Below are 15,726 nucleotides of genomic sequence, written 5' to 3' on the forward strand. Positions count from 1 at the left end.
CCAATTATTGCTGCAAAATTACAAATGGGGAAAGTCAAATCTGTTAAATTAAGAAGGTCACCAAAGTAATTAAGACTGCTGAAGCATATTATTAATATTTTACAGTAGGTGGGGCGCTACAGAAATTTACCTGCTGCTCTTTGTTATATAAATGATGGGCTTTTGTCCCATCAGTGTTTAAATGAGTTAATTTACAGATAAAAGAACTGTAAAATACAAGGCAAGGTTCTAGACAAGAAAAGTTCTTATCAGTTACAAAATTAAATGAAAACTGTTTTCTTTCCTCAGAAGTTTGATTGTGTGTTACTAATTGTGTTTGGAGGATGTTGTATTTTTATTCTTGTGCTTCAAAAGAATATGAGATTTAACAGTGAAAAGGAAAAGCAGTGGTGTATGAGAAAAACAGAACAAAACAAAACAAAACAAAACAAAATAAAACAAAACAACTGCATTGAAGACGTAGTGAATAATAAGCTTATTCCTATCCTAAATTTATGATTTGAACATTTAACAAAGAAAACAGAGCACAATGCAGAAATAAGTTAACTCTTGGTTTAATATTTCTGATATGGTAGTGGCATTTAGTACTAATGGAACAAATATGGTTTGAGATGGTGTTTCAGGTACTGTGTGAAAAATAAAACATTAATTGTTTCAGACAATTCACTGCTTAGAATAAGCATAGTTTGGTACAGGTGAATAAATCACTGTGGTGGATTTACTCAAGTGGGGAGCCAAGCTCCACTGCAACCGCTCCCTAACTTCCTCTTCTCAAAGGAAAAGGGGGAGAAAATAGGATGGAAAGGGCTCAAGGGTTGAGATGAGGACAGGGATATTTCTAAACAATGACTGAAATGGGCAAAATAGACTCAATGTAGGCAGCTGAGAGAAATGTATTGCCTATTACTAACAAGCTAGAGAAGTGAGAAACAAAGAAAACAAACTAAAAACACATTCTGCCCAATACAGCTTCTTCCGCCTCCTCCCTCTGAACAGTGCAGGGGAACAAGGGAGTGGGGCTGTGGCCAGTCCCTAATGCTTCTCCACCACTCCTTCATGGTCACTCTGCCCCTGCTCCACATGGGGTCCCTCCCATGTAATGGCATCCTTCCCAAACTGATCCTGCGGGGCTTCCTAGAGGCAGCAGCTCTTCAAGAACTGCTCCCACATGGGTACGTAGTACAGGGTACAGTTCTTCAGGAGCAAACTGCTCCAGCACAGGTCCCCCACAGGTGGCAGTTCCCTCTATGTCCCCTGCTCCTGTGTGGGCTCCTCTCCATGGGCTGCAGCTCCAGCCAGGGGCCTGCTCCACCGGGTGCTCCTCCATGGGCTCCAATGTGGAGATCTCCACCGTGGTACAGCATAGGCTGCAGGGGGACAGCCTGCTTCACCATGGTCCTCTCCACAGGCTAAAAGGCAACTTCTGCTCCAGCACCTGAAGTACCATCTTCCCTTCCTTCGTCACTGACCTTGGTGTCTGCCAGGCTGTTTCTTACTTCTCACTTTCCCAGCTGCTGTTGATCAGCACTTTTTTTTTTTTTTTTCCCCTTTCTTAAATATGTTCTTACAGAGGTGCAAACAACATTCCTTATTGGATCAGTTCTGACCAGCATTGGGGCACTTGTCTAACATGGGGCAGCTTCTGGATTCTTTTCACAGAAGCCACCCCTATACCCACCTGCTACCAAAACCTTGTGACATAAACCCAATACAATTACCTTGTAATATAGAAGCATATGAGGTGACCATTAGGGAGTCTTAATTTGTATAGGTACTTGACTACCTCCATCCTGAAAGAGTTTCACATATCACCAGTTGGTTTAGTATCAACCACAGAAACAATTATCCTGAATATATGCTAGCATTTATTCCATCTCACTCTGAATTGTATTCTAATGGTATGAGTTCATAATATTTAGGATATGCATCATAAAAAGCAAGAAAACAAGAACAATACAAGGTAAAAAAAGCCAACATCTGGAGGCTGGATGAAAAAAAATGGCAAAGTAAAAATGAAGTTCTGCATGTGTGTGTGTGCATTTATTCTTTTCTGTGTGTGCATTTATTCCTTTCCCTGTGCGACAGCTTATCTGGTGAGCAGAATTTACTGCCAACCTTTATGTCTTTGAAAACATGAAAACAAGCCACTTGAAACTGACAGATCTATACATGTTATTTAGTTGCATATCAAACATTGTGATATTCAGACGCAATATGAAAGCTCCAAAAGTGTTGCCCAAAGATCTGAAGTCAGAGTAAAATACATTGTTATTTCTCCTTGCTTTGGCATTTAAAGAAAATTTCCATTAGTTTGAGAGAGCTTCTTAGACTCATCCCCCTTCAACCTATTGTATGGGGGAGATCAGCTTACTACCAGCTTTTTTTGTCTCTCTCACCTACGTGGTGGTTTTACAGGGGTGGACGGCCGAGTTCCACCATGGCTGCTCTCTCACTCCCCCTCCTCAAAGAAGAATGGGGAGAAAATACAATGCAAAGGGCTTAAGGGTTGAGATAAGGATGGGGAGATCACTCAACAATTATCGTGACAGGAAAAACAGAGTCAGAGTAGGGAGATAATAAGATTTATTGTCTTTTACTAAAAAGCTAGTGAAGTGAGAAACAAAGGAAAGAAACCAAAAACTCCTTCCCCCCATCCATTCTCTTCAACATTGCTTATTGGCTCGGCTCTGGCCAGCAGTGGTACCCTTATCCAACATGGGGCAGCTTCTAGATTCTTCTCACAGAAGCCACTCCTATGGCCCCCTGCTAACAAAACCTTGCCACGTAAACCCCACTACAACCTATTTTCAGAACACAATGAAGGTTGAGAAGTAAGTAAAAGGTTTTGGTTTTGTATTTGTTTTTGTTTCTTAAGTGTGAGTAGTAGCTAATGTGATCAAATTTGTGATCAATATCCCTGAAAGGTGTTAATCTGAACTCTAAATTATTAGAGTTCAGCTGTATATGGTCTAAGGAAATCAGAACACACTAGAGACAGGAGTTGGGCCAAAATTTGAACACAATGTATGTTTTCCTAAAATTGGGGAATTTAGCCAGTTAAAAAAGAGAAAAATCCTTAGAGATAAAATGCAGCAGTCAGGATGGAAAGCCTAGAAAAATGCTTGCCTATCAATCACCATGAAGGAAGTAATCTAGACACTGGCACAAGTAAATTCAAATCATATAACTATGACGCTCCTCAGAAACACAGAAGTACTGGTAAATCCTGTCAAAAATATGTCAGCCTGTCACATAGGCTGTATATTTTCATATGTTTATCAGTGAACAAGGTAAAAAGTTGACTTTAAACCATGAAAGATTGCTGGACTGCAGTATCTTCTCAGGATTTATGAAGTATCTGGTATCAGACTTTCAGATTCACAATTTTTCCTATATTACACCCATTATGTAAATATTAATAAAGAAACTTGAAGCTTGAGTTTTCCTCATAGTGCCAGATTCCTGAGGAACTCTGAAGGGAATCTTTTTTAAAAAATGGAAATAATTCAGCTAATTCAACAACTATTGATCAAGTTTTTATTTTTATTTTATTTTTATTTATTTATTTATGTTTAACTTTTCATAAGAACATATAGTTTCTTGTGAACTAGCAATTTAAATCCTCTTTGAAATAAATTATTCCTGCAGAGGTAAAAGTCACTCCTGTGATCCAGCTCAACTTTCAGCTGCCAGTAGAAGCTAATATTAGTTGTGATTTGTAATGTTTTATCCACAAGGAGGCACTCATAAGCTATTTCTCAATATAAATATTCACCTTGCTTGTTCTACCGTCGAATTAATTCTCAACAGTAATAAGATACCTGTTTAGTTGATGATGAAATCTTTTTCATAAGAACATTCGTTGTTCAAGTTTCAATGTTCATGCTCTAGCAATCACAAATATTTCAACAGTAAATTATTGTAAATTCATGAATGCGGATTCCTCTTCCATTGCATGTATATTGTTTAGATGTATTGAGGAGCCATTGAACATATCATTATAATACTGAAGATCTAAATGTAGAGCCTTAGACTGAACATTAAGTGCTGCTAAAACTATGGAGAGTTAGTAGTCTTTCTTTTTGACATTTTTTTTCTGATTTTGACTACATACTTTGCTGAACAGTGCATTTGAGAACTTACCATTTTTTTATTTCATTTTTTTATGAAAATGTAAGGCACAGTTAGAATTTAGAATTTGAAAGTGCAACCATGAATTAGGTAGGATACAGTGATATTAATTTAAATGCTATAACTTGAATATTTATCATCACACTATTCTTGTTTTGTAAGCTTTGTTAGGGAAGTAAATCCCACAGTGAAAATACTTTCTCACTAGCTAGTGCTAGACATATTCTCATTACTTTTCTTTCTGAGAGTATCATTCTCCTTTCCTCAGAGACATACTCAGTCTTCAGTCTTCAGTTTTCATTCTTTATCTCGAAAAAAATATTGAAATGGAAACAAAAAGCTTCTAATAGTCCTCAAAGATTAGCTTCAAAAGCACAACCGTTTAAACAGACAAAACCATGAGCACCAAGTTATCTACTATCTTCTAAAAAGATACATGGGCCTTTTTGCTGTACTATGACCTGTATTCAATTTGCTTTCAAGGTATCTGCTTTTTATTTTATTTTTTTAATTTTCTGATGGTTGGATGAAGATCTCACGGAAATCAATGACAGCTCATAGACAGCTCTTGTGTACTTAATTGTGTCCAGTGTTTTAATTTGTAAAAGTAAATTATGTTGCTTTTATTTCTAAATATTAGGACTAATAGTTTTTTGTTTGTTTGTTTGTTTGTTTTTCCTTAATTTTTCCCCCTGGCTTTACTGATAATAAGATTTCAATTAGAAATCAAAAATAGTGTTTCTTATTTATGTGAAATGTAATAACTACCAGTGATGTCCAAACCTGTTTGTGGCAAGAAGGATATTTACTTCTGGTTATCTTATCATATAATCTTAGAGACACAGACATAAAGTCAGTAACTTAGATAGTCAATACTTTTTATATTGACTTTTACTTTTGTAGAGGGGAATGTGTAGAGGGGAAAGTTACTAAGTAGGAAAGAAGTGACACTCTTGCTAATAAAGTCTCTATCCTTCTGTCTCTTTCCTAAGATGTATGGTCTTGCTTGCTATTGAGACAGCTGACAAGATAATGTCATTTAGATTGACAAGAAATTATCTGTCATCATTCTCTGCAATGTTCCTTTGCAAGTTAGCAAAATACATGTAGACTTGTTTTGTCTTAAACAGTAAGAAGGTAGGAAACCTACCGTAAGACAATTTAAAGTATGAGCCCACTGACTGAGCTGCAACAAGAAAAAAGATTTAAAATTAAATGTGCATTTTTCTTCACAACATTTAGAGAAGAGATATTAGGCTATGTAGACTATTTTTGCTGTGAGAATGAAACTTTCTAAGAGAATTGTCAATATTTTTGGGATAATTGAAATCTTACAGTCCCTCCTGGTGAAAATTTAGAGTCTAAACCACTTCCAATTAAAGCAAGTGGAAATATTTTCACTAAGCTTAGTAGGATATAAGGAAAAGTCATCCTCTAATCTCAGGCAATACAGTGAATGGTATGACAGACATGCTGGCATCAATTTACATCCTTACAGAGAAACAAAAGAGTTCAGGAAATCATTGGCTTATATAGAGAGGAAAGACAACATATACATAGTTTGAGAGAAGTGTACATAACTAGATGTAAGCAAAAATTACTCTGGCAGAAAATGTTTATGTTGCAATATATTCAAATTTATATTTTCTAATTTATATTAGAAAATCATATTAGACCACCGGATCAAAATTATCACAAAGTTGAGGGAATGGACCATGAAATAAAAAGGCTTTGTAATAAATAAATTTTTAAGGATAAAGAGCACTAATGGGATGTAAACAGGTATAAATATGAAGTAAAGCTATAGCAAGAAAAATTCTGCAAAGAATAATATTTTGAGGTTCCACCTAATTTCTACTAAATGGCTTACACAAAAAGCTTGTTCAATTTACAAATCAAAATGTTTCTGTCTTCTACCTCTTAGAACTGAACTTAAAGTCTAATGATTAAATTTACATTCTCACTGCTTCTATCCCTACCTATACTTGAGAGTCAAATGTCAAATAGAAATGCTTTTGATGATGAACATAGCAGAACCACAGGTGCTTCAGTACTGAATTGTTCATATTAATAAGATACACTTATTTAGTAAGCAAAATGTAACTGTTTATAGAAGATGAGGAGGTAAAATGCAAATTCAAGGTGAAACACTTGTGAAAATTAATCCTACAGCATAGGAAATTAGTCTTACCTAATAACAGAACTGGGATATTTTTCATGGATGCACTAAATGACTTTACCCATGAACAGCTTGCTGCATATGCAGCCATATAGCCTTGCTCAATTTAAATCTGAATAAAACACGTTTCAAGGGAAACACTTAGGAAGCGGGTCATGATCCCTTCCAGTTCTAAAAACAATAGAACCATAGCACAAATACATCAGATACCCAAACATCCTGAAGCACCTAATAAATGTTAGAAAAAAATAATAAAAAATGAAATTTGATTCTACAGTGTTACGGGAAGATCAACAGAATGACATATCTATGAAAGTTTAGTTAGTCAAAGGCATAGTGTATATGGCTTTCACAGCTATCAAAGTAGTGAATGAAATTGGGTCACTTGCAGTGAAATTTAGTTTAGAAACAAGCCTCAGAAAATTCTCATGAGGTTGAGATATAATAGTTGTACAGTTATGGAACATATTCTTTTGATTATTAATTTTGAAAACACCATTTGCAAATGGTGTTTTCAAATATTCACTAATTATTCACACAAATATTCACTAAAATAAATAAATAAATAAATAATACATATATATATGCATTCAAATAAAAATGAAATATTTGGATGCCTGTCAAGGCAGAAAATTTCTATCAAACAAAAAGTAAGCTTCCTTTTCTGGAATTTTTCTTTGAAATGTGTTGTTTTCATTTCAAATAAAACCACACTGTAGAAGCAATAAACTTATATTAACAGAAGTTTCTGTTCTTTATAAAGCTGTAGCATTCATTGTGGCCCACCAAGGCAACTCAGCAGTGGCAGGTCCAATATACAAAGCTCTGAAGCTTTGGAGTACCCAGGAGCTCTTCACTGTGACCTTTTTAGTTCTGTGCTTATGAGAAATCACTAAATAAATTGTGATGATGGATAGGCTATAATGTTGTCACTTTTACTTTGGTTTTGCTTTGTTACAATTTTTTTTTTATCAAGTCCTAAAAAGCATGTTTGCTCACTCTCTCAAGGTTTTTCAGAAATTGAAAACCAAATAAATAAATGTTTATTATTATTATTATTATTTCATTAAGATTGAAATTACACTATATGGCACAAGGGAAAAAAAAAAGTGTCGAGAGCAACAAATAACCATAGTTTTCTCTCAGGTGAAGGGTTCAATCCACCTAATAGCACTTCACTATTCAGACTTCACCAAGCACCATATAGCAGATATGCTTCTAGTAAGTAATGGGAAGCTATGAGCGTACATGCATGCATGCACTCTGGAAACATTTTGAAACAAGGCTGCAAATGCTATCAGAGGTTAAAAAGTAGATATGTCTTCATTGTGTGAATTATATCTGTATTAAGTGTGATGTACAACATCACCATACTGCCTGCCACTGCAGAAAGATAACAATGAATTATTTTTAGACACCATAACGGCTCCGATGTCTTTTCTTGCAGTTGAATCCTAATCCCTGAGATAAGCAAAAAGACGTGGAGACTTTTTTTTCTTTTTTTTTCTTTTTTGGTAAGAATTATTTGTTGCCTGACTTTTTGTTTCTGTAATAGTTAAATTCTCAGTGCTAATAATTATTTGTTTAGATCTTTAAGATCTCAGTTATACTAATATTAAATTATTGGCTTTACTTTGAAGGCATGTAATTTTGAGTGTTACAAGTATCAAAGAAAACATGCTCAAAACATACTCCTAGTGTGAACTAGTGCAGTTCTATGAATTCTTTGAGCTGATGATGAGGATAATGATTTAAATTAGAGATCGAATCCCAAATATTAAATAAAAATAAAAATAAAATACTATAAAATACTCCATGATCATAGTTTTTAAATTTTAACAAATACCTACCAGCTACTAGGAGGAAAATTAACTCTGTCCTAACTGAAACCAGGACACTATAAGATTGAATTTGAGTAGAAATATTCATTATTCAGGTACCTTTCAGATCAGCTTCTTTGGAGCACAGGGACGGAGAACCTTTACCTGTCCCAGACTACTGAAGGAATTTACTATTGAAAACCCAAACAGATGAAACATTTAGGGTCTTAAGGCTGTTAAAAACGTCGGTGTATCCCTATAGAGACAGTCAAGGACAAGAACTAGTGAAGAGTCTGGGCTGAAGAAGACACAGCACTGTCTCAATGGCTCAACATGGAATACTGATTCTTGGGGTTCTGGTGCACACTTTGGTTGCAGATCTGATTTCGTCAATATAAGGTTGAGATGCACACAATCTTCACCTAATTAACTGTTCTGATCAAAGGCAAGAGAATCAGGCTTTCTAACTAGCTCTATTTGAGATAGCTTCAAGGTAAGCTGGTCACTGATTGGAATTTTATGGAAGACTGAATTCAAACACATAAACTCATCCTAAATCTTGTTTATACATCTGCTTCTTGGATCTGTCTGTTTCTGTTTGCTTGTTTGTTTTGTTTTGCTTTTGACTTGTCTTCCAGGTCTGAACAAAGCAGGAGTCTTTCCAGTAAATATATATGACAAATTCTTCAGCTTTCAGTCTCCTAGTAAACCAAAAAAAAAAACATTTAAGACAAAACTTGTAAAATATGGTATCTAAAATAGTCAGCACAAAATTCAAATTCCTGGAGGAAATACAAAATTCTATTACTTTGTTAAAACTGTACTGGGAGGTATTAAACTAAATGCATATAGGTAAAATATATAGAGACATAAATATAATTTTGTTACGTATAATGTGGTAGATAAAATCTCTTTATGTAGTATTAGGACTGCTGCAAACAACAGAGGATGCACCACATTTCACAAGAAAAGTATTTAGCTTTTCCATACCATCCTTCCATCAAGAGACATGTCTCACTAGTGGTTCAACCACACTGTACAGTGGATAAAGTATTAACATTAACTTCTTAATTAGGAACTCTTAAGCCTTCCATATCCTCTAACACTGACTACTGTTAGTCAATGAATAAAAAATTGACTTTCTAAAAAGGAAATCTACTAAGTCTAGTTTATGTATTAATAAGCTTTTCCTCATAACTGAAGCAAATAAACAAAAACAAGATATTTTTTTCTTTAAAAACTGATTTTGCATTTTCTTAATATCAGATGTTCTCTGAAAGAAAATACTGAAAGATCTAAGATGAATATTGAATTAACATTATCATCATATTTTTAAGAGTATCTATTTTGTAGAATCATAGAACCATAGAAACATAAGATCATAGAATAGTTTGGGTTGTAAAGGACCTTAAAAAACATCCAATTACAACCCTCCTGCCATAGGCAGGAATACCTCACGTTGATCGTTGATCAAGGCCCCATCCAACCTGGCCTTGAACACTTTCAGGGATGTGGCATCCACAGCTTCTTTGGGCAATCTGTTCTAGTGCTTCATCACCCTCTGGGTAAAGAATTTATTCTGAATATCTAATCTAAACCTAATCTAAACCTAACTTTTTTTTTTTTTTTTTTTTTTTTTTTTAGTTTAAAACCATTACTCCTTGTCCTATCACTACACTTCCCGAGAAAGAGTCCCTCCCCAGCTGTCCTGTAGGCCCCCCTTAGGTTAGTCTGCTATGAAGAATTCTCACTGGAACCTTCTCTTCTCCAAACTGAACAACCCCAACTATCTCAGAAAGTCTTTGTAGGAGAGGTGCTCCAGCCCTTTGATCCTTTTCATGGCCCTCCTCTGGACACCTTCTAATAGGTCCACATCCTTCTTGTGCTGGGGGCCCCATTGCTGAATGTAGCACTTCAGGTGAGGTCTCACGAGTGCAGAGTAGAGGGGGACAATCACCTCCCTCGTCCTGCTGGCCACTCTTCTTTTGATACAGCCCTGGATATGGTTGGCTTTCTGGGTTGCAAGCACACATTGTTAGCTCATGTATTTCTTACATCCGTTCTCAATTTACCAAATCAGAAATTCAAGAGCAGGTTTTAACTTGCTAACTAGTCAAAATAAATACATAAACAGATAATCACTGTCATCCTAAATACTTACTTTTGATACATAACTAGACTTCCGTGGAATTAATTTCTTCAAGACATTTGTTCACCATGTTACAGAGTTTAGATAATTAACATATAGTGAAAATCATAATTTTCCAATAAATTAAAATAAAAATTTAATCACATAATGGAATCTGAGTAATTTTATTTGACCATAAAAAAACTAAATTTTAAGAAAAAAAATATCTAATTTCACCTTCATACCACAGTTTATCATTAACATGAGAAAAGTGGACGCTGATTCATTACCTAATTATTACATGGAAACAAATATGGCAGTGAAATGAGATATTTTCAAATTTAAGGATGCTTTCGTTATTAACAGTGCAGTCCAATATAACTTCTTAACTGAAAATTATAATCTGAGAATAGATTCCTAATTTAGATAATATTATATATATATATATATACACACATACAGAATACATACATAAAAAAGTGTAGGTCTGGAACCAAGCTGCAGCTTCAAAAGTATAGCATGTCTGGGAATAGTATTGAAACCTAGTTTCTCTTTTATTCATTGCTATGGATACCAATTATAATTTTGTTTTATTAATGCTCCAGGGCATAAGATAATACCCTCCAGTCTTCAGTAACAGTTACAACACATTTTAATAACAGTTAAAGATTATAAACTCTGCTGATACAGGTTTGCTCGCATGATACACATTTGACCTACTTGAGGCCCTCTGAAGTAAATCATCCAGAGCAATCTAGCCAGTGATGCAAATCAGTGAAGAAATACAAAGCCATTTGTGAAGACAGGTAGAAACCTGGAGTTTGTTGATGAATTACTAGATGGTGGTCATTAGTTTTTCAATTAAAACAACTGCTAAAACAATTTCAATCTGTCTTGTACATACTACCTCCACTAGACAGACTATTTAGTATTTGCCAAAGTCATGGCAAATGAGCATGAAATTTCATTGGGAAAATGAAACATAAGTATTTATCTCTATTCTTAAGCTGGATATCATACTCCCAGCAACTAGTTACATTTTATGGCAGCATTTTTATTATTATATTTATTTATTTATTTTATGTCCCGAGGCTTGTTTTTGTCATGTTTATTCCTCCACGGTAGAAGCCTGTTCCCAATATCAATGACTGTGTTTTTAACTTGCTCTAAACAATTGTTTTCTGAAGCAGCTGCAAAAAGGTACTTCATGCTTGATGTCTATCTCAATGACTTCTACAAGGACAGACATATATATCTGAACATATCCTGCCCTAGGAAGCCTGGGAGAGTTAGACCTTCTATGTCTTTTCCAAGCCAATGTTACACATTAGATTTATGCATGCCCAGAGAAGGCAGTATAAGAGATGCTCATACCTTATTTGTTTCAGAAGCAGGAGAATTCCTTTTAAGAACAAAAGGATGAAGTACTTAGGACTCTGTAGAAGTCTGAACAATTTCCTTCTGCCTCATGTTAATACACTGAAATCTTTTTTTTTTTTTTTTTTTTTTTTTCCCCATGGAATTCTTTGAAAGGTCCTGTGTATGTCAAGTCATGCAAAATTGATCAGGAGTCTCATGCTCTTAAAACCTTGTTATAGGCAGAAAAGAATACCCTTTCTAAACTCAGCCAAGGTCTTGTGGTTAGTCTAATTAGTTATATGTGTATAACTAAAAACGCAACAAGCAGTAATAAGTAGTCCAATTAAATACTTTTTTTAATGACTTACTTTACTACAGGTCTAAAAGTAAAAAAAAAAAAAAAAAAAAAAAAAAAAAAAAAAAAAAAAAAAAATAGTAGAAGTTCTCTAAAAGTTAACAGCAAACTCTTAAGGTGGCTATATTTTTGGACACAGATTTTCATAAATAATTCTAATTTCTTTGTTTATGCTAATTGTATGTAATAGTAACTGCCAAGTATTGGCAGAAGTTCTCCCATACTGTTAGCTTTCCTGACATTCACATCACTGTTAAGTTCACTCAGCCACTCATATTTTGGGCTGTTAAGATACATGAGCTGTTTCTGTCTTCTTATTCTACTCCCCATAGGAAACTTTGACAAATGGTATATAAAAAGTGCAACACAATGGCATTGAATCAAAAGAAGTTCAATGTCTACCACAATAACTTTTGTTCACATGTCCCTGCTGCAAAACCCCAGTCTATCATATGCGTCGTTACATACTATTCTCTAATACCCAGGGAAATAGTAAAAATACTTAAACATATATAGAGAGGTTTATCTGTCAACTTTAACACTTGTCATTCTAGAGGCACACAAAACCACTTTTAGTACAGTTTTTTTTATCTCATTGGTTTGAGTTTTTTATCTGCATGTTGCCTAGCATTCACTTCATTGCAAGAAGAAGAAAAAGAAAAAGAAGGTTCCATTAATTAATTGAGATGTAAAGGTGGTGGACAAAAATCATGTAGAGTAGACAGATATCCCTAGAAACACTAAATTATTTCAGAATCTGTGTTTTGTGTAAATCTGTGACAGCAGAGATTCTTTGAGACACTAGATTATTATTACTACTATTATCATTATTACTACTACTTATCATATTTTAAGACATCTTCCATGACACCATGATTTTTTCTTTCATGATTACTTAATGTATTAACCTAGAAAACAGTATGGGACTAAAAGACACTGTTGTTTCTTCTGTACGTATAGCCACAGGGCAACCCTGGCTATATGTACAGACTGGGCAATGAGACGCTGGAGAGCAGCTCCACAGAGAGGGATCTGGGGGTTGTGGTTGACAGCAAGTTGAGTATGAGCTAGCAGTGTGTCCTGGCAGCCAGAAAGGCCAACCATTTCCTGGGGTGCATCAAGCACAGCATCACTAGTCAGTTGAGGGAGGTGATTGTCCCTCCCTACTCTGCACTGGTCCGGCCTCACCTCTAGTGCTGTGTGCAGTTCTGGGCGCCACAGTACAAGAAGGACATTAAACTGTTGGAGAGTGTCCAGAGGAGGGTGATGAAGATGGTGAAGGGCCTAGAGAGGAAGATGTGAGGAGCAGCTGAAGTCACTGGGCCTGTTCAGCCTGGAGAAGAGGAGGCTGAAGGGGGACCTCATCGCGGTCTACAACTTCCTCGCGAGGGGGAATGGAGAGGCAGGTGACCTATTCTCTGTAAACACCAGTGATAAGACCTACAGGAACGGTGTTAAGCTGAGGCAGGGGAAGTTTAGGCTGGACATCAGGAAGAGGTGATAAATCAGGAAGAGGTGATAAACTCTGAAGGTGATAAAATACCACAAGTATGTTGATTTTTAGATATTCTGGTAGTTTCACTTCCATAAATTGTTAGGATGGCCATTTCTTGGCATCATTTTTGCATTTATTTGTCTATATAGAAAACTGATTCAGAACACTTTGCACTTCGTGGATTTTAGACATTATTCCTATTAGATAAAATCCCAGAAAAGACATATCTCATAAATTCAATTCAAACGTTTAATTCCTGAAACGAATTTCTTCAAGGACAAAAGACTAAAATACATATTAAGAATTTAAAGCTTATTTTCAAAATAGAATAAGACAACAGCAATGAGAAATGGGTTATTTGAAGAAGATTAATTCCCAGAGCAAAACAGATGTCTCGCATCTTTTTAAGTTGAATTTAAGTTGAATGAACTGATGTGCTTTCAGTGCAACCCCCTCTGCCACCATGATTTTCACTGAAGAGCCCTGAAATTGCTGAGAAAAGCCTGAAGCCTATCAAAAGGGTCTTCGGGGGACTGGGGCAGTTACTGGATGAAGTGGGTGTACAGATGGTATTTTCTTCTATCCCTTCAGTGGTAGAGAGGGATAAATCTGTAAATCTGAAAGCGAGTTTTAGGTACTGTTAAAAAGAAACATTGTATCTTGCTGTCAAAAGAACACTACAGGTTTTTGTGTAAAGTTAGTGAGTTATTATTTATTTATTTATTTATTTATTTATTAATTTATTTATCTATTTCAAGCAACATTTGTTAGAAATGTTTCAAACTTTTACACTTCTGCTGATCATTGATGAGTGGATAGCATGTAGCCATATTTTTGCACTGAGAAATGAAGAGACATACCAGGATAAAACAAGTTAATTTAAAATAAAATGCATGCATTAGAAATAGTTTGGATGATATATAGCACCAGGTGCACACTGAGAGTTGATGTTGTCTCCTCATCCTCCCCCCACAAACACCCACACACATGTATTTATTTATTTATTTAAAATAGTTACGAAACTCAATTTCTGAGTCAGCTTTGGTAAGATTTGGAAATTCTGGAGAGCTGTTGACTTATCAGTAGAACACAGCTTATCATGTAAATGTGATTCATACAAATTTCCAAGGATAACAGGCACAGACATTTATAATCTCAGTGAAAAAGACACTTACTACGTAAGATATGAAACTCACCAAACTTGGTTCTGTTTACTGACTTGCAACAGGTATGGAAATGTGAGAAAAAAAAAGTTGTGTTTTTGCATTAGAATGTGTTTTTGCAGTGGAAAATTCCACTAACCTTGCATATTAAGAAGTGATAGTGCAGGCATGACAGTAGCATAACAGTGGGGAGTATGTTAAGCAGATAAGGGGAAGGTACCACTGTCCCAAAATAAGGATAGCTAAGAAAAACAAGATGAGCACTGCGAAATCATTAAAACCAGAAAAACAAAACAAAACAAAACAAAACATAATGGGTAATAAGGAATATAAGGTCATGATATATTTTTGCTGTGTGCTCCTCCTTGCCGAATGCTCACCATTGCAATCACCAATAAAAATACTTCACTGAGATCCTCACCTGAGCCTGCGTTATTGACTGTAGATCATTTCTCATAGAACAATGTAAATAACCTATGCTTATGTTTAAATTAAATATATATATTTTTCAAACTGCAAATCATAATGATGGCAAATAAGTAAGAGTTTTAAAATGAGGATAGTAATTCCATCCTTCATTACAATGGTTTTTGTTGTTGTTGTTTTTTGTTTGTTTTAACTTTTATTATTTCAGTCTGCTACAATCAGGAAATCTGAGAAAATTGATGTCTGGATTCTTTTAACATTTCTTCAGCCCAAATTTCTTACAGAAGAACTCATGTTCTGCATGTTCAACTTGAGATGTATGATGGATTTTCAGAAGCTGTTCAAGTTGTTCATGTCAAAGTGAAACGTATCTAAAAATTAAAAGTCATCATGTTTTCCCATTTAGTCACCTAGCACTATGGTTTAAAATTCATTTTGTATATCTAAAAGTTTTAAGATATTACCTAACTCTTTAAAAGAGGTAGTGCCATGGGGTTATCAGAACAGACTTTCTCTCTGGTATTTGTTTTAGATTTCTAAATTAATCTGTCTCAGCTATGACCTGTTTCACCACTGCATAACTCTTGACAGAGAGTCATAAGCAATTCTTCTATTTATATGATAACTGATAGGCCACATGTTTTGTCTACCATCCATTTTCTTAATATAT

The sequence above is a fragment of the Anas acuta genome, chromosome 1, assembly GCF_963932015.1.
Source record: "Anas acuta chromosome 1, bAnaAcu1.1, whole genome shotgun sequence".
In the NCBI taxonomy this organism is placed as follows: domain Eukaryota; kingdom Metazoa; phylum Chordata; class Aves; order Anseriformes; family Anatidae; genus Anas; species Anas acuta.